The following is a 16,193-nucleotide window of genomic DNA, read 5'->3' as shown; positions in this document are numbered from 1 at the left end:
TTTTTTTTTAAAGTGTGTTATTTCTATGTTAATTTTTTAAAATTTTTTTATTTCCGTAGGTTTTTGGAAAACAGGTGGTGTTTGGTTACATATGTAAGTTCCTTAGTGGTGATTTGTGAGATTTTGTTGCACCCTTCACCCGAGCAGTACACACACACTGAACCCAGTTTGTAGTCTTATCCTCATCTCTCACCTTATACAAAAATCAACTCAAGATGGATCAAGCACTTAAAATCTAAGACCTGGAAGTATAAAAATTCTAGAAGATAACATCAGAAAAACCCTTCCAGACATTGGCTTAAGCAGACACTTCATGACCAAGGACCCAAAAAACAAAAACAAAGATAAATAGGTGAGACTTAATTAAAGGGCTTCTGAATAGCAAAAAATCCTTGCTTTTTAATATGTGCCAGTGTGTATGGGTGGAGAAAGAGTGGGGTGGCCATGAAAATGCAACACTCGGGCCGGGCGCGGTGGCTCAAGCCTGTAATCCCAGCACTTTGGGAGGCCGAGACGGGCGAATCACGAGGTCAGGAGATCGAGACCATCCTAGCTAACACGGTGAAATGCCGTCTCTCCTAAAAAAAATACAAAAAAACTAGCCGGGCGAGGTGGCGGGTGCCTGTAGTCCCAGCTACTCCGGAGGCTGAGGCAGGAGAATGGCGGGAACCCGGGAGGCGGAGCTTGCAGTGAGCTGAGAGCCGGCCACCACACTCCAGCCTGGGCAACAGAGCAAGACTCCATCTCCAAAGAAAAAAAAAAAAGAAAAAAAAGAAAATGCAACACTCAGCTCTTCTGCTGTGGGGGGCAGAGCTGACCGATGACCCCAGCCACTGCCCTGCTGGGTCCACCACTGTGGCTATGTCACAACCTAAGCCATGCTGTCAGCAGTTTCTCCCAATCAACCCCGAGCACAGCAGGGAGCAAGTGCAGGCCCACTCCTGCGAGAATCTGGGCTCCTCTAACAGGTGCCTGGGTTCAAGGACATCCCAGAGGCCTGGCCAAGGCTTTCTTGAAACTGCTCTAGAGTCTGGGACTCTTCCTATCCAATCTTCCTTTGTTCCGGTCTCCTCTACAGGTGTGAGGCTGCATCTGGGTCTGACGACTCTCGCTGTCCCCTCCCCTTTATCCTTCACAGGCGTTTCTTATGCACATTGATGCACATCCTGGCATCTGCTTCTTGGAGAACCAGAATGTACATTGTATTTGATTAAACTTAAATTAATCTAAACTGTGACAATGACACTTTATACATCACCCTGAGCTAACAAATTAGATGCAAAAATGTCATAAAAATAAGGCTTGGTAGTAACATGGGTAATAACAATTACAGGAATTTATAGAAACTGCTTACCATTTATGCCTAATTACCATACAGAGCAACAGCAATTATACAGATTATTAAATACAAGTCAAATTAACATTGTTGAGGGTAGAATGTACTCGATTTAAGATTTGGATTCAGGACATTCAGATGTAATAATCCATGTTGATTACGGTAGTGAATTCTGTTCTCTGAATCTACTAAAAATGACTAAGACACGATTTTTAAGATTAGAGAGTGGGTGGTGTGGATGACGAGAAATTACTTAATGGGTACGACGTACATTATTCGGGTGATGGACACCCTAAAAGCCTTCACCACTACACAATCTATGCATGAAACAAAACTACATTTCCACCTCATACATTTATACAAAACAAAGCAAAAATAAAGATTGGAGGAAACAATATGGCAAAGACCAATTTTCTTCAAATTCCACATAATGGCAAGGGTCAAACTTTAACAGTCCCCCTGAATAAATTTACCAGCAAAGATTTGTCTTTCCTGTGCCTGGAAAGATTATGAGATTTCACGTATGAGCAAAGAAACTACCTTCATTTCTTAAGGGTTATCTTTTCAAATGTGTTTTGAAAACCAAATCCTGCCTATCTGGGTTTGCTCCATATTCTCTAGTGAAAACAGCTTCATAAAGTGATTCATGCTCTCCAGGCCACCTGAGCCCGTGCCTGGAAACGTGGTCGCCTTATTTGCTAACAAATACGGGCTTGCTCAGGACCTAGACCAACAATCGGGCAATGGCGTGCACTACCTGAGACATGCAGCCCACAAGTTCAGGATTTAATTTGCAAAACCCAGGCAGCTGCTTCCAAGTGTAATCGTGCCCCATCTGTGAACACCTGGGCTTCTCACCTTCTTTGCAGTGCTGCTGGGTATGAGAGAGTACCATCCCTGGGTCACAGACAGACAAAGTGAGACAGGAAAGGCCAGAAGTTCACAAGGTATGCTATGAACATACAAGGTGACGGTAAGACTACAAATCCTACCCCGGGGAGCATCGCTCAGCTCTTCTTAGCTTGCAGGTTTGGACACCATGTCTCAGCTACCCTTGACTCAGGCTGAGAGACCAAGATGGGCATCTGCCCAGAAGGCTCCAGGGGCTTCTAACACAAGGTAGAAACTGCCCAGTAGACCACTTTTATGCAATAAACCTTCAGCAGGCTGGTAGAAGGTCTATCTTGAAGATAATCATCCAGGCCTTATGTTGGGCATTTTGTCTATTTTACCATCTTTAACTCTCACCATGGCCTCTTTTCCTGATGAAGAAAGTTAGGGCCAAAAAAGTTTAAATAACTTACTCAGGTCACTCAGACAGGAAATGGCAAAATCAGAATTTGAATGAGCTGCTTAACTCCAACTTCTCTTTCTACTTCTTATTAACTCTTAGGAGTCTTCGAAGAAGAAGAAGAAAGGAAGTTTCGGTCACATAGGTATTCATTTCCTATTGCTGCTGTAACAAATCACCCCCAAGTTAGTAGCTGAAAACAACACGTTTACCATCTTAGCGTTCTGGAGGTTGAAGTCTAAAATGGGTCTCGCTGAGCTAAAAGCAAGATGTGGGCAGGGCTGCATTCCTTCTGGGGGCTCCAGGGGGAATCTGTTTCCGGCTTTACGAGTTTACAGGCACCTCCTCTCGTGTTCCTTCCACGCGGCCCCTCCCTCCATCTTTAAAGTACAACACGGCAACCACTGTTTTTGTTATCACACTTTTCTCTTCCGACTTTGACTTTGTTGCCTCCCACTGATAAGGATTTTGGTGATTACATCGAGCCCACCAGGATAGTCTCCCTGATCTCAAGATCCTTAACTTAATCACATTTGCAAAGTCCCCTTTTCCATGGAGGGTAACATATTCACAGGTCTGGGGATTGGGACATGTGCATCAGAACGTTATTCTGCCTACCACACATATATAGTGGGTCCTGTGTCTCCCCTCCTTTGCCCTATTGCATGGCTTGTATAAGATTCTTATCCATCCATCCAATTCACAGATTTGAGGGCTTCTATCAGAACTTGAAGGTGGGCAACATTTCTTTGCACAAAATGGTACATAGCTATCACTCAAAATGCCAAAAACACAGTTATAATATTTCAACAAGCTAACATATGGGTACTTCTTACTTTTGGGGTTTTTAAAAATTATTTTATTAACTGTCAAATCATTATTGCACATACTCATGGGATACATAGGGATGTTTACATACATATAATGTGTAGTCATCAGACAGGATAATTAGCCTATCTATCATCCCAAAGAGTTATCATTTCTTCGTGTTGGAAGTGGCAATATTCTCCTTCTAGCCATTTGACTACAGTCATCCTACAGTGGTATACTGCTGTAGTTAACAATAGTCATCCTACAGTGGTACAGAACACTAGAATCTACTCTTCTCCTCTATCCGTAATTGTGCATCCTGATCCCTCCCTTCCCCTGCCCTTCCCAGACTCTATTTTTAATTGTTTGGCTAAGGTGGATGGTGACATTGGAGCTGGAAAAAACCATTAATCCTCCTTAATAAAAATTAATTTGATCCTTGAATTTTTTTCTGCTTTGAATGTTGAAAAGTTGACATAACATTAAATCTTCAGGGTAACCAAGGACAGTAGTATAAATCATGTCCTTTCACTCAAACTAATAGTTTTTTGCCTAAAAGTGAACTGAAATAAGCAGATGAAATAAATATTTTGAGTACAGTCATTTTCTGTTGGGTAAAAAATGAATACTTTACCTTGACATTAAGTATATATACTTGTCAATACTCTGTTTAATATTTGAAACCTTCCTTTATAACATTATTCATTTTATTTATTCCTTATTATTTCCTTATTATTTATATCCTTATTATTATTATGTATTTCTTTATTATTTTTCCTTATTATTTATTTCCTTATTATTATTATTTCCTTATTATTTGAAATCTTCCTATAATGGAAATAATCACATACAAAGTATTGTATGGGTATTCAGGAGTGAGTTTGTTTCATTGAAATATTTGTTTCCTAAGTTAGAGTAACTTAGGAAAATTAGCACAAACCATGCAACATCAAGGATGTAAAACTGACTTGTATCTGAACAGATGGGAATTTTTGTTAAAGAGTATTCTTACAAGCTAGTATGGCTTTTAAAATGGCCTCCACATGCCCGGAGGATTTGTCTCATTTTAAGTCTGCAGTGTTGTTCTGTCCGAATGCTGGAGACACAAACCCAGTTCACAGTTAGCAATCTTCTTCGCACATTACACACATGCCAGGTGACATCCGCACACATGACTCACCCTCATAGGATACCTACATCATCGTGAAACTCAAGATAACGTGGGAGGGGGAGAAGTAAAGCAATGGAGTGATTTACAATCACTACAGTTATTAACTCCAGACTCACTTGTTTTTGATGGACATATTACAGGCTCCAGATTATATGCAATTTCAGAGTGCCAATTGCAATCCTGTTCCTTTTTCTCCTTGTTAAGATATCATACTGGCAAGCAACTGAAAAAGAATGAAGAATTACAAGAATAACCTGAAATGCTGAATTTGACTTAATTTACTTTAAAAATAATTGCAACTATATTTATACATATATTGTACAGATTGTGTACAAATATTTAATAATTACAAACATCAATACTTTATTTTTTAGATACAAATAATAAGAACAGGACAGTTGATATAAAGCAGAAATGGGGAGATCTGGGCTGTCTTCCAAGATCTTTTGTTTTCAACTTAACATTGTCTCTTTTTACATCTGCTGTGAACAAAATGGCTAAGCAGATAAAATATACCTTTGGTGTCTCCCACGTCTTATACTTGGGGTTCCCTGCAAGCCCTTGGCACCCGCGGGCCTGACTTCCAGCTCCCAGGGCCTGTGCAGTGCTGTCCTGTGGCGTTGTGCCACGCTCCTCAGCTTCTCTTTCCTAGGAAAATTTACCTCTCCGGTGTTTTGTGTCCTACGACCCTGTTCTCTGTGCTGTGAATAGGATTACTCTTGGGTCAATGTACTGTTTCTCCTCTGGTCACATACTGCATTTCAGCAGGCACCTCCCAGAGCCGCCTTAACCAAAGGAGTTTACAGTAGGCAGCTGATATCTTTGGGTGGGGTAGCCTGAAGTTGCACTCTATGCCCTTAATCCTTTCAGTAGAGTTGGGTTTGCCCCTTCCATATTATGTCTTTAATAGCAGAATGGTGCCATCTAGATCCTGAGAAAAGTTTTCCTTTTAACTGAATACTCATGTATACTGGATCTGATAGAATACACCTGAGTTCCTTACTTCTGCTCAAGATACACTTATAACCCATACAGAGCACCTGGAGTGGTTTCTCTACCTTACTCAGCTTATTCTAGCAGCTTCTTAAACTTCTTTCTTAATTGTGGGGGCCAATTACTTAGTCACCATCTCCCTGTCCTTCAGGGAGCCTCCCACTTCTGTGGAGTCTCTCTCTCTTCATCCTCCACTACCATGAGCCTCTTCTCTCTCTTCATCCTCCACTACCATGAGCCTCTTCTCTCTCTTCATCCTCCACTACCATGAGCCTCTTCTCTCTCTTCATCCTCCACTACCATGAGCCTCTTCTCTCTCTTCATCCTCCACTCATGAGCCTCTTCTCTCTCTTCATCCTCCACTACCATGAACCTCTTCTCTCTCTTCATCCTCCACTCATGAGCCTCTTCTCTCTCTTCATCCTCCACTACCATGAACCTCTTCTCTCTCTTCATCCTCCACTACCATGAGCCTCTTCTCTCTCTTCACCCTCCACTACCATAAGCCTCTTCTCTCTCTTCATCCTCCACTACCATGAACCTCTTCTCTCTCTTCATCCTCCACTCATGAGCCTCTTCTCTCTCTTCACCCTCCACTACCATGAGCCTCTTCTCTCTCTTCATCCTCCACTACCATGAGCCTCTTCTCTCTCTTCATCCTCCACTACCATGAGCCTTTTCTCTCTCTTCACCCTCCACTACCATAAGCCTCTTCTCTCTCTTCATTCTCCACTCATGAACCTCTTGGTCCTTAGAAACCTCTAATTCTCCTTCCCGCTGGGATCCTTTCCTTCTCTTTGATCTTCAGAATGGGGATGTCAGTCATTTCCTTCCAACTAATTTTTTTTTCTAGATGAATCTGAATAAGACTTTGACTTATGAAAACAGGAGGAAATGGAAAAGCAATCCTATTAGGGTCAAATATCCTCAAGACGACACACTCCACATTGCCAAGAAAGACTCAGCATAATTCCCTTGTGTTTTTACACTACAAAAGGTCCTTGTCTCCCTTCTCTAGCTGGAGTTGCTTAAATTTGATATGCACATAACTTCAGAAGGGGAATAGACAGAGCCCGTGCCTCCTGGAATGAGTGAGAAATAGATAGAACTAAACGATCACAGTTCATTCATTGATTTTGCAAATATTATTGATCATTTATGTCAAGCACTTGGGATGAAGTAAAGCAGTTGGATCTAGTTCCATACCCTCCTGGAGCTTCTGATCCAGATTCCTAGAACTGAAATAGGCTTTGAAGACCTCTTAATTTGTGGTTTCCAAATTATCTACCAAAAATCATTAATATTCTACACAGTATTAATTGGTATTTCTTGGAGTAGGGCGAAGTGAGGAATTGTGTTCCATGGTCAAATTAAGTTTGAAGTGTTAGGTTAAACAAACTTACACTAGTTTCTTCAGGCTGGGCTACTCAGAGCCTTTGTATGTTAACACACATTGTGACTTTCTGAGGGTGAGGGGGAGAGGATGAGATGCAATATGATAATTTGCTTTCCCCACTTATTTCAACACAAATATTTTCTGAAGAGTACCCATTAATAAAAACTGTTGGCAGAACATACTTCTGTTAATGCTTCCAAAGCCAAAACCTAAATCCATGTTTCCTTCAGCACATGAGGAAGCTGCAGTGACCTAGAATGGTGAGGGGCAGAACTGAGGCAAGAACCTGGATCTCATTATTTTCACGATCTTTTACCTATTCCATTCTGCCTGTTTCTACTCTCTTTCTCATCCCCTGGAAAGACATATACAAGCAGTGTTTCTTCCTTCTTTATTTCCCTCCTTCTTAGATCATGGTAATAGTGATCGTCTTCTCACCTATTTACTGGGTGTCTTTCTCTACTGTCTATAGCTTTGGGTCATAAGCTCTTATAAGTTGAAGGCCAGCTTTTACACAATAAACTCATGAACGATTAGTGATCAGTAAATGCTTGTAGCCAAAAGGCGATAGTTGAGAGCTTCCCGATACACCTCTCCCCTCAGCCTCCTGCACACCTTCCTCCTATGGATTCTCTCTCCCGAGAACTACAGAGGCCTCTTTTCTGCAATAACGGTACCACCCCTGAAATAGGTTATTCCTTCTAAACTGCTTTAAAAGTTTCACTAGTAAGTTTTAAAATTGATTTTGCCTACTTACACAAGAAATTGCTTAATTATTAATACAATTCACATGTGATTAACTAAGAATATGCAGAATATTCATTCCGTCATATAGGCCAGGTTGTAGATGAGAGTTTTTGTGAGCGTGAGATAATTTGGATTTATGTGTGTATGTGTTTAATTTAAAAATCTACTTAGCTACGAATCAGGACACATGGATGTGATTTTAGACTTTGGAAACTTGAGGGGAAGAAACAGTCTCTCTGCTATCTCGACATTAAGAGGTGTGTATCTCTCCCTAATAAGCAAGGAGGGGCTGCGATACTGCCACCTTGTGGTAAATATGCACAAGAGCCAGTTAAGTAAATACAACCAACCTTCTCTTTAGTGTGTTATTACATAATGCCCCAAAGAGGAAAATACTTTTATTAAAACATTATTCAGGAAAACGAACTATTTTAGCACATGGATAATTAAATATATATTACAACCTGTCCTGTGTGACAGAATGAATATTCTATGTATTCTGCCCAGTATTTAATCATGTGTGAATCATATGCATTAATAATTTTTATGTTTTATGAAAGTTTATCAATATATACATATATATGGAGAGAGAGAGAGAGAGAGAGAAATCTCTTATCTGAAATGCTTGGGACCAGACGTGTTCCAGATTTTGAATTTCTCAAATTTGGGGATATTCACATATAGATAATGAGATATTTTGGAGCCGGGACCCAAGCCTAAAACACAAAATTAATTTATGTTTTATATACACCTTATAAACATAGCCTGAAGGTAAGATTATACAATATTATTAATAATTTTATGCACAAAACAAAGTTTGTGTACACTGAACCATCAGAAAGCAAAGGTACCCTGTCTCAGCCACGCGTGTGGACGTCTGTGGTGGTTTGGCATCACTGTCATTCCTGACTGAATAGGCATGTTACCAAGAATCATTGTTGACATGTGTACACACACAAGTACTTCACAGTAAAAAAAAAAAAAGACATTCCAGTCACACAGTGAAAAAATAATACGTTCAGGGTAACGAAGCAGCACAGTAGCATCGCCAGAACACCTGGGGGTGCTGAAGAGGCTGTGTTTTAAGTGTGACCCACCACATGAGGTCGGGTGTGGAATATTCCACGTGTGGCATCCTGTTGGTGCTCAAAAACTTTCAAATTTTGGAGCATTTCAGATTTTCACATTAGGGATGTTCAAAGTATATATATATATACACACATACACACACATATATACACACACACACACACACACATATATATTATTTTGGCTCTTAAGTCAGATTTTGCCTTCAAAAGCAAATCAGCGAACATGGTCACCACCAAGCACTCACTTCATGTGTGACTCATGCTGTGAAGGGATTTCAAAAATTTTGACAGACCAAGACAGGAAGCACATCTCAATACACTATGAAGCAAGCTCTGGTGATTAGGAGATGTTGTCTCAGAAAGTGACTATTTCTTGGATCTCTGTTCATCACCTGTTGAGGGGTCAATCCCAAGGGGCTGAGACGCTCTGGCAAGAAGGGACAACTAAGGCCATCTCCTCACTTCTTGACAGTCAGCCCCTTTCCCACAGGGCAAGGGATTCAACCAGGGCCAGGACAAAATAATATTCATTCGCTTATTCTTTCATCAGCCAATAATTATTACATCTACTATGTGCCAGGCATCTGCTAAATGGAGGAAATATAATAGTGAGCAAAACCAGACATAGTCTCTGCTCTCAAGGTTTTACAGAGTACTGATTAAGCTTGACCAAGGACAATGGCTGAAGACCAACAGAAAGGGATCATTTTACATGTGTGGTCACTTACATATTCCAACCTGCCCCTGAAAGAACTTGTCTCAAAAGAGCTAAAAACAGAACTACCATTGAGCCCAGCCATGCCTTTACTGAGTATATACCCAAAGGAATAGAAATCATTCTATCATAAAGACACATGCACACATATGTTCACTGCAGCACTATTCACAATAGCAAAGACATGGAATCAACCTAAATGCCCGTCGATGGTAGACCTGATAAAGAAAATATGGTACATATACACCATGGAGTACTATGCAGCCATAAAAAAGAACGAGATCATGTCCTTTGCAGGAACATGGGTGGAGCTGGAGGCCATCATCCTTAGCAAACTAGTGCAGGAACAGAAAACCAGACACCGCATGTTCTCACCTATAAGTGGGAGCTAAATGATGAGAACACATGGACTCAAAGAGGGGAACAATAGACACTGGGGCCTACTTGAGGGTGGAGGGTGGGAGGGGGGAGGGGATCAGGAAAAAATAACTATTGAGTACTAGGTTTAGTACCTAGATGATGAAATAATCTGTACAAAAAACCCTCGTTACACGAGTTTACCTGTATAACAAACCTGCACATGTACCCTTGAACCTAAAATAAAAGTTTAAAAAAAAGAAAAATGGAGAGAAAGGAATCTCCATGGTAAAGCCCACCGAAAGATTGTAGTGGTGAATGTAGCCCACTCCGTAGGTGTGCTTAGTATGAGTCTAGCACTGTGCTGGAAGATACAGATAACTTAAAACCCAGCCAATGCTTTAGAGCAGGTGAACTGTCATTACTGCACAAAATACACGTGAAAAGTTAATTAACCTGGAAGATCATAAAGCAGCATAAAATATAATGCTAAATTAATGGTACAGACAGTACAGGACCGAGCAGAGAAAGCTCCATGAAGGAGACAGCAATTCCTTAAAGCTGTGGAGCTGAACCTTAAAGATGAGCAGGAACTGGGTGGGTGAAGAGGCAGGAAGAGGGGTGATGGGAAAACATCCTAGGTGACAGAAATAGCAGAGAACAATAGGGATAAGATGCACTTGGAAATGTACATTGAGGACCATGAGAAGGAGTTTGAGATTCCTTGGGCCTACTAAGAAGTCTATTTTTCTTAGTATAAATGGAAATTTACCATGTTCAGGCCGGGCATGGTGGCTCATGCCTGTAATTCTAGCACTTTGGGAGGCCCAGGCAGGTGGATCACTTAAAGCCAGGAGTTCAAGAACAGCCTGGCCAACATGGTGAAACCCTGTCTCTACTAAGAATACAAAAATTAGCTGGGTGTGGTGGCATGTGCCTGTAGTCCCAGCTACTCAGGAAGTTGAAGCACAAAAATCGCTTGAACCCAGGTAGTGGAGGTTGCAGTGAGCCAAGATCACACCGCTGCACTCCAGCCTGGGCAACAGAGTGAGCCTCTGTCTCCAAAAAAAGAATTAAGAAAAAAAGACAGAAAGAAATGTACCATGTTAAAGAGTGAGCTCTGCTCTTAGAGTTTCTCCTATTTTCCCTTCTAGCCTTACTGGCAGAGCTAATCAGCCGGGTGGACAGAAATGTGTCACCAAATAATAAGGTCATCAGGCTAAACCAGATGTGGGTGGAAGAAATAAAGACCTATTCCCATCAAGTCTCCTAGCTCCTCTTCCCTGCCAGGATTTCCCGTCCTGACCTTGGGGCAAAGCCTGCATCTTCCCTTCAGGAAGCAGGGTCTGAGATATTTGTCATACCAGAAAGGAGATGAGAGGTTCTATGAGAGGTGTTCAGAATAGAAAATGCAGGTTTACAGCTCAGCAGAAGCCTGACCAGTAAGGTAGAGAGCGGAGAAAAGAGCCACGGGGCGCCCAGGGCAGTCACACAGCAGAGGCACCTGGAAAATCAGCTGCCCAGCATCACCCACCTCCCTCATCCTCTGCGAGTATCTCCTGAGCTCCCACCACTTCACTGCTAGGTAACCTTCCCTCATCTAACTTCCCTATGCTCTTTCCTTGTTACATGAATCACATTAGGTTAGGATGTGTTCCTTTACACCCTGTTACTTGATTTTTTTTTTTTTTTTTTTTTTTTTTGAGACGGAGTCTCGCTGTCTCGCCCAGGCTGGAGTACAGTGGCTCGATCTTGGCTCACTCCAAGCTCTGCCTCCTGGGTTTATGCCATTCTCCTGCCTCAGCCTCCCAAGTAGCTGGGACCACAGGCGCCCACCACCACACCTGGCTAATTTTTTGTATTTTTTTTAGTACAGACGGGGTTTCACCATATTAACCATGATGGTCTCGATCTCCTGACCTCGTGATCTGCCCACCTCAGCCTCCCAAAGTGCTGGGATTACAGGTGCGAGCCATGGCACCCAGCTAATGTTTACTTTTTGAGAATTTAAATGCACAAGTGTATTTAATACCCTGTGAATCTTTACTCTTGACATAAGATCAGTTATAGCTTTATAGCATAGGATAAGTCCAAATCCAACCTACCACCTATGTTTGTAAATAGAGCTTTATTGGAACACAGCCATGCCCCCATTTTAATGTATTGTATGAATGCTTGCATGCTACAATAGCAGAGCAGACTGGTGGTGATAAGGACCGTGTAGCCCACAAAGCCTAAAACACTTAAAATCTGGGTCTTTACATCAGAAACTATTGACCCTGACATAAAATATACAGTATGTAGTTGATGATGACAACACTTGGGTTCAAAATTACTGGGCAAGGTCATGTCATCTCTCAAAGTCTCAGTTGTTTCACTTCAAAAATGGGAACGATAATGTCTGCTTTGTCTACCTCATGACACTGCAGCGAGGAGCAAATGAAATAACATGTCAGTGTCTATACATGATGAATGCAGAGCACCAGTGCTCCAGAGTCCCTAATCCTCCCATTGCAGCTCTGCAGCAGCTCCAAGACACTGTCCTACCTTCCCAGGTAGAGTGAGCCCCGTCTTCCTGCTGACTGGATTTTTTTTTTTTTTTTTTTAAGGCTGGAGTGCAGTGGCGCCATCTCGGCTCACTGCAACCTCCGCCTCCCAGATTCAAGCGATTCTCCTGCTTCAGCCTGCCAAGTAGCTGGGATTACAGGCATGTGCCATCACGCCTGGCTAAATTTTGTATTATAAGTAGAGACAGGGTCTCAAACTCCCGACCTCAGGTGATCCACCCACCTCGGCCTCCCAAAGTGCTGGGATTACAGGCGTGTGCCACTGTGTCTGGCCTGGATTTCTCATATTGGTTGGATTCTCACCCCCCTCTCTCCCACTATTGCTGCAAAAGGGCTCCCAAATATGCCTCTGGCCCCTGCTAGTCTCCTTGTTCTTTGGTATTTTTGTCACCTCCAACAAATTCAAAGAAAAGGAACTCAGTCATTGCATCGACGGGTAAGAAAGCTTTAGAATGGAGAAAGCCACGTGCAGATATCAAAAGAACACTGTGGCTAGACCCAAGAGTGAGTCAAAGGTATGCTCTGATGTTTGAAGCAAAATGAGAAGACTCTGAAGACAGTGGCCAGAAATTTACATTTGATGCAATGAATGTGGGAAGTCCCTGGAAGACTGCATGGTAAGGCTAAAGTAGCGGGCGCAAAAAAGGATCAGAGGCCTCCAAGGGGCTGACATTTGGTATGGGGCTTCCACCCAGGTTCCATTTGACACTGGGGCCCGGCCTAAAAGTTACCTTTCACGGCCTCCCACCCCTGACCCTTGGGTTTTCTTGATGATAGAGAGCCTGGCTCTGGGCCTGACAGTGAGCTGTAGCCTCCAACTGAAAGGAAGCTCAGCAAGAATGACCTTGTTAGACTCACGCTGCAGAGCACCGTGGATGTCAGTGAGCATCTCTTGGAGATTTATGACCCTGAACCTAGTCTCCTGTTACTTGGTGATTCTGCTGAATTTTCCATTAAGCAATAAGGGCAGGATAACAGCAGAGCCGCTCAAGGTTAGCAGCCTTCTGAAGTCCACCCAGCTCCACAAAACTTCTTCCTAATGATCCACAGAAGAGATTTATTGGGATGTTTTTGCAGGCCAGGAAATTGCTACATGATTTTGTCATTGACAAAGGAGCAAACGTCACTGCCCACTTTCTCCACTTTGCTAGTTCTTGAACTGGAAATGATGAAAGTAGGCTGATTCCTCGTTCAGTTACCAGATGGGAGGGCTACCCAAACAATATTCCAATTTCATTGTTTTCATTTCAGGGATTACTGATGGCCACTTTAGAGCATAGCTTATATTTAACTTCCACTTGGTTTCCTGTTCTTGTGGGATTCATTTGAATTGCTGCGAAGTTGGGCATTCAAACATTTCTCTTATTATGTTGGTTCTAAACTAGTGAGGGAAAACCACGATGTCAGAAGTAATCTTATTTCCACTGTCTTTGCAGATGTGTCAGAGCTCTTGATCAAACTGATTTTTCACAGGAGCAAAAAACCAAATACTGCATATTCTCACTATACGTGGGTCCAGTAGGACCAGTAATATAGGGCAGTTAAGACCAGTAAACAAGGAGGAGAGGTCATCAAAGATGATCTTCTTTTGAAATGGGAGATTAGAAGAATAGTGGGGTAACTACTGATAGCAGATTGAGACATTAGAAAGATGTGCCATTTTCAGAGCTTCTTGGTTTTTCTTTTTTTTTTTATAAAGCCATTTATCTTAAGTGCCTTTTGAAAATATTAATCCTATATTTCAGTTCCATTCAATGCAGTGTTTTGGCACCCATTAAAGTCATGGGTGTAGGGGAGAAGTGCAAGCGCTCCCAAGTTTGCGAAAGAGTTCTGGGTCTTTGGAGGGAGGGATTCGGCCTGGGGATTCCTAGATTCCCGCAAGCACCACTGAGTCACTAATTCTTTAAATCACATGCTCCGTCAGCTAAAATAAATAAATAAATAAATAAATAAATAAATAACAAGAAGTTACTTTAAGAATCAGAAGGGATGTAGCCTCAGACAGCCCTTTGGAAGCTCCAAAGCGTAAAGATAGCCCTCATTCCTTCTCATTCTAAAGGAAGTCAAATAGAAAGTAAAACTAGAATATCTTACATAGAAAGGTGAAACGACATTCTCTCTAACAGCTCTCAGTTGGTAATGGAACCAAATGATCAATACTGGGCCCCAGGCTCCTCGTCCCTCACCAGGAAAGGAGGTCTGTCTGGCCGGAGATTGCCTCCCTGTGTCCTCAGGCCCACCTCGGTTTCTGCACAGGCTCCCCCCTCCCATCTCCCCACCCCCGCTGCCATTCCCTGCGGGGTGAGCTGTCTGCAAAGCTCCACTCCCTTCCCTTTCCCAAGTCACAATTACAGGAATTATTGCAAGACTAGTTCTCTCATATTATATTTCATTCAGCAGCAGAAGAGCCACTCAAGAGTTTGGCTTCTGGAACAAGAATGAAAAGATCTTCTACAAAATACTAAGTTCCTCGGATAGAATCTTTTAAGGCGATTTGGTGAAAAGTGTCAGATGGGCAGCCACAAAGTCTGAGTTTCTGTTTATTCATCTAGCAGGTAATGATTCACAAGGCCATACAAATATCTCACCAGCCTACAAGTCCATTTCAGACAGATGACTAGGATAATGTAAATTCCATGTAAAAAGGTAGCTCCTTGCTCATTCTCATGTGTAATCCTCACGAGTGAAGAGCCTTCTAAGCATTTTTGCACGAATCCTGTCACTTTATTTTTTGTGAATATCTAAAACTAGAGTGTTGATGATGGTATATAAACACACCACTTCACCTGCTTTAGCTAAAAGTGCTTGTCTTTTTTTTTAATTGATAGATCATTTTTAGCAATTTTAGGTTTATTTTAAACTTTGAGTTGTGTCTTTTTTAGAGCCATTTTTCTTCTTAAAAGCTACGCTATGTTTTGCTAAGATGACAGTACATATAACTTGTTTTCCAAAGTGGGGAGGATTGTTCGAGAGGGTAAGCATGGACCCTGCAACCAGATCCTAAGCCCACCCTTATCAGCTCTGCAGTGTCTGGTATGTGAATTCCTTATTACCTCTGAGTCTCAGTTTTCCCATCTCTAAAATAGGAAGAACAATAATAAACAACATATAAAAAGGGTTATAAGCATTAAATGAAATGGCAAAGGTACATACCTAACACAGTACAGAATACAAAGTAGATGCTTAAGAACAATATGTTATATTCCAAATTCACATTGTATGTCAGAGGGCTAAAAATTACTGTATCAAAGTATAAATCTAATCTGGGATTCTGATCCTTTGTATAAGTTTGCTCTGCCTGGGGCCTTGTGCTTTAAACTAAAGGTTCTTGTGATCTGTACAGAAGCAGGGAATTGGGGACATCTGGTTCCATGCAGTCTTGTTAACTGAGCTTTTTGATCTGCTCTGAAGAGATGGAATTACAGGGAAAAGCCAAAAGAAAATTGAGAAACAGCCTCTGGATGAGGGTAGGGCTCCCCCTGGCAGGGAGGAGTGGTGAACAGAACAGCAGAGCCCTGGAGGGAGCCAGGTTGAGCATAGCAGCTGCCCAAAGGAGACCACCACCAAGGCCCACAGGGCCTTCCCAGGTGGCACTGATGCAGTCCGGTAAAATGCAAGCATCCCTGGTGACTGCCAGAAATGCATAGGGGAACTTTGCATTACTGATCAGCATGATTAAGTGTAAACAATTATGGGCAGTAGGGCCGGGTATGGTGGCT

The 16,193-nt window shown here is 42.1% G+C and overlaps 1 long non-coding RNA gene across 4 annotated transcripts in view; it reads right to left on the bottom strand.

Moving 5' to 3' along the window:
- The window catches only part of LOC103222644 (uncharacterized), a 353,739-nt gene that overhangs the window by 133,187 nt on the left and 204,359 nt on the right, over positions 1-16,193 (bottom strand). For 3 of the 4 annotated variants that reach the window (XR_005234819.2, XR_005234818.2, XR_005234820.2), the window contains exon 5: positions 4,725-4,831. The exons of the other annotated variant lie outside the window; for it this stretch is intronic. This is a non-coding gene — a long non-coding RNA (uncharacterized lncRNA). The remainder of the gene's footprint in view (positions 1-4,724; positions 4,832-16,193) is intronic. 4 annotated transcript variants of the gene reach the window in all.

This window comes from Chlorocebus sabaeus, chromosome 18, assembly GCF_047675955.1.
Source record: "Chlorocebus sabaeus isolate Y175 chromosome 18, mChlSab1.0.hap1, whole genome shotgun sequence".
Classification (NCBI taxonomy): Eukaryota; Metazoa; Chordata; class Mammalia; order Primates; family Cercopithecidae; genus Chlorocebus; species Chlorocebus sabaeus.
Note: the sequence above shows the minus strand (reverse complement) of the source record. Positions and strands in the feature narration are given on the sequence as shown.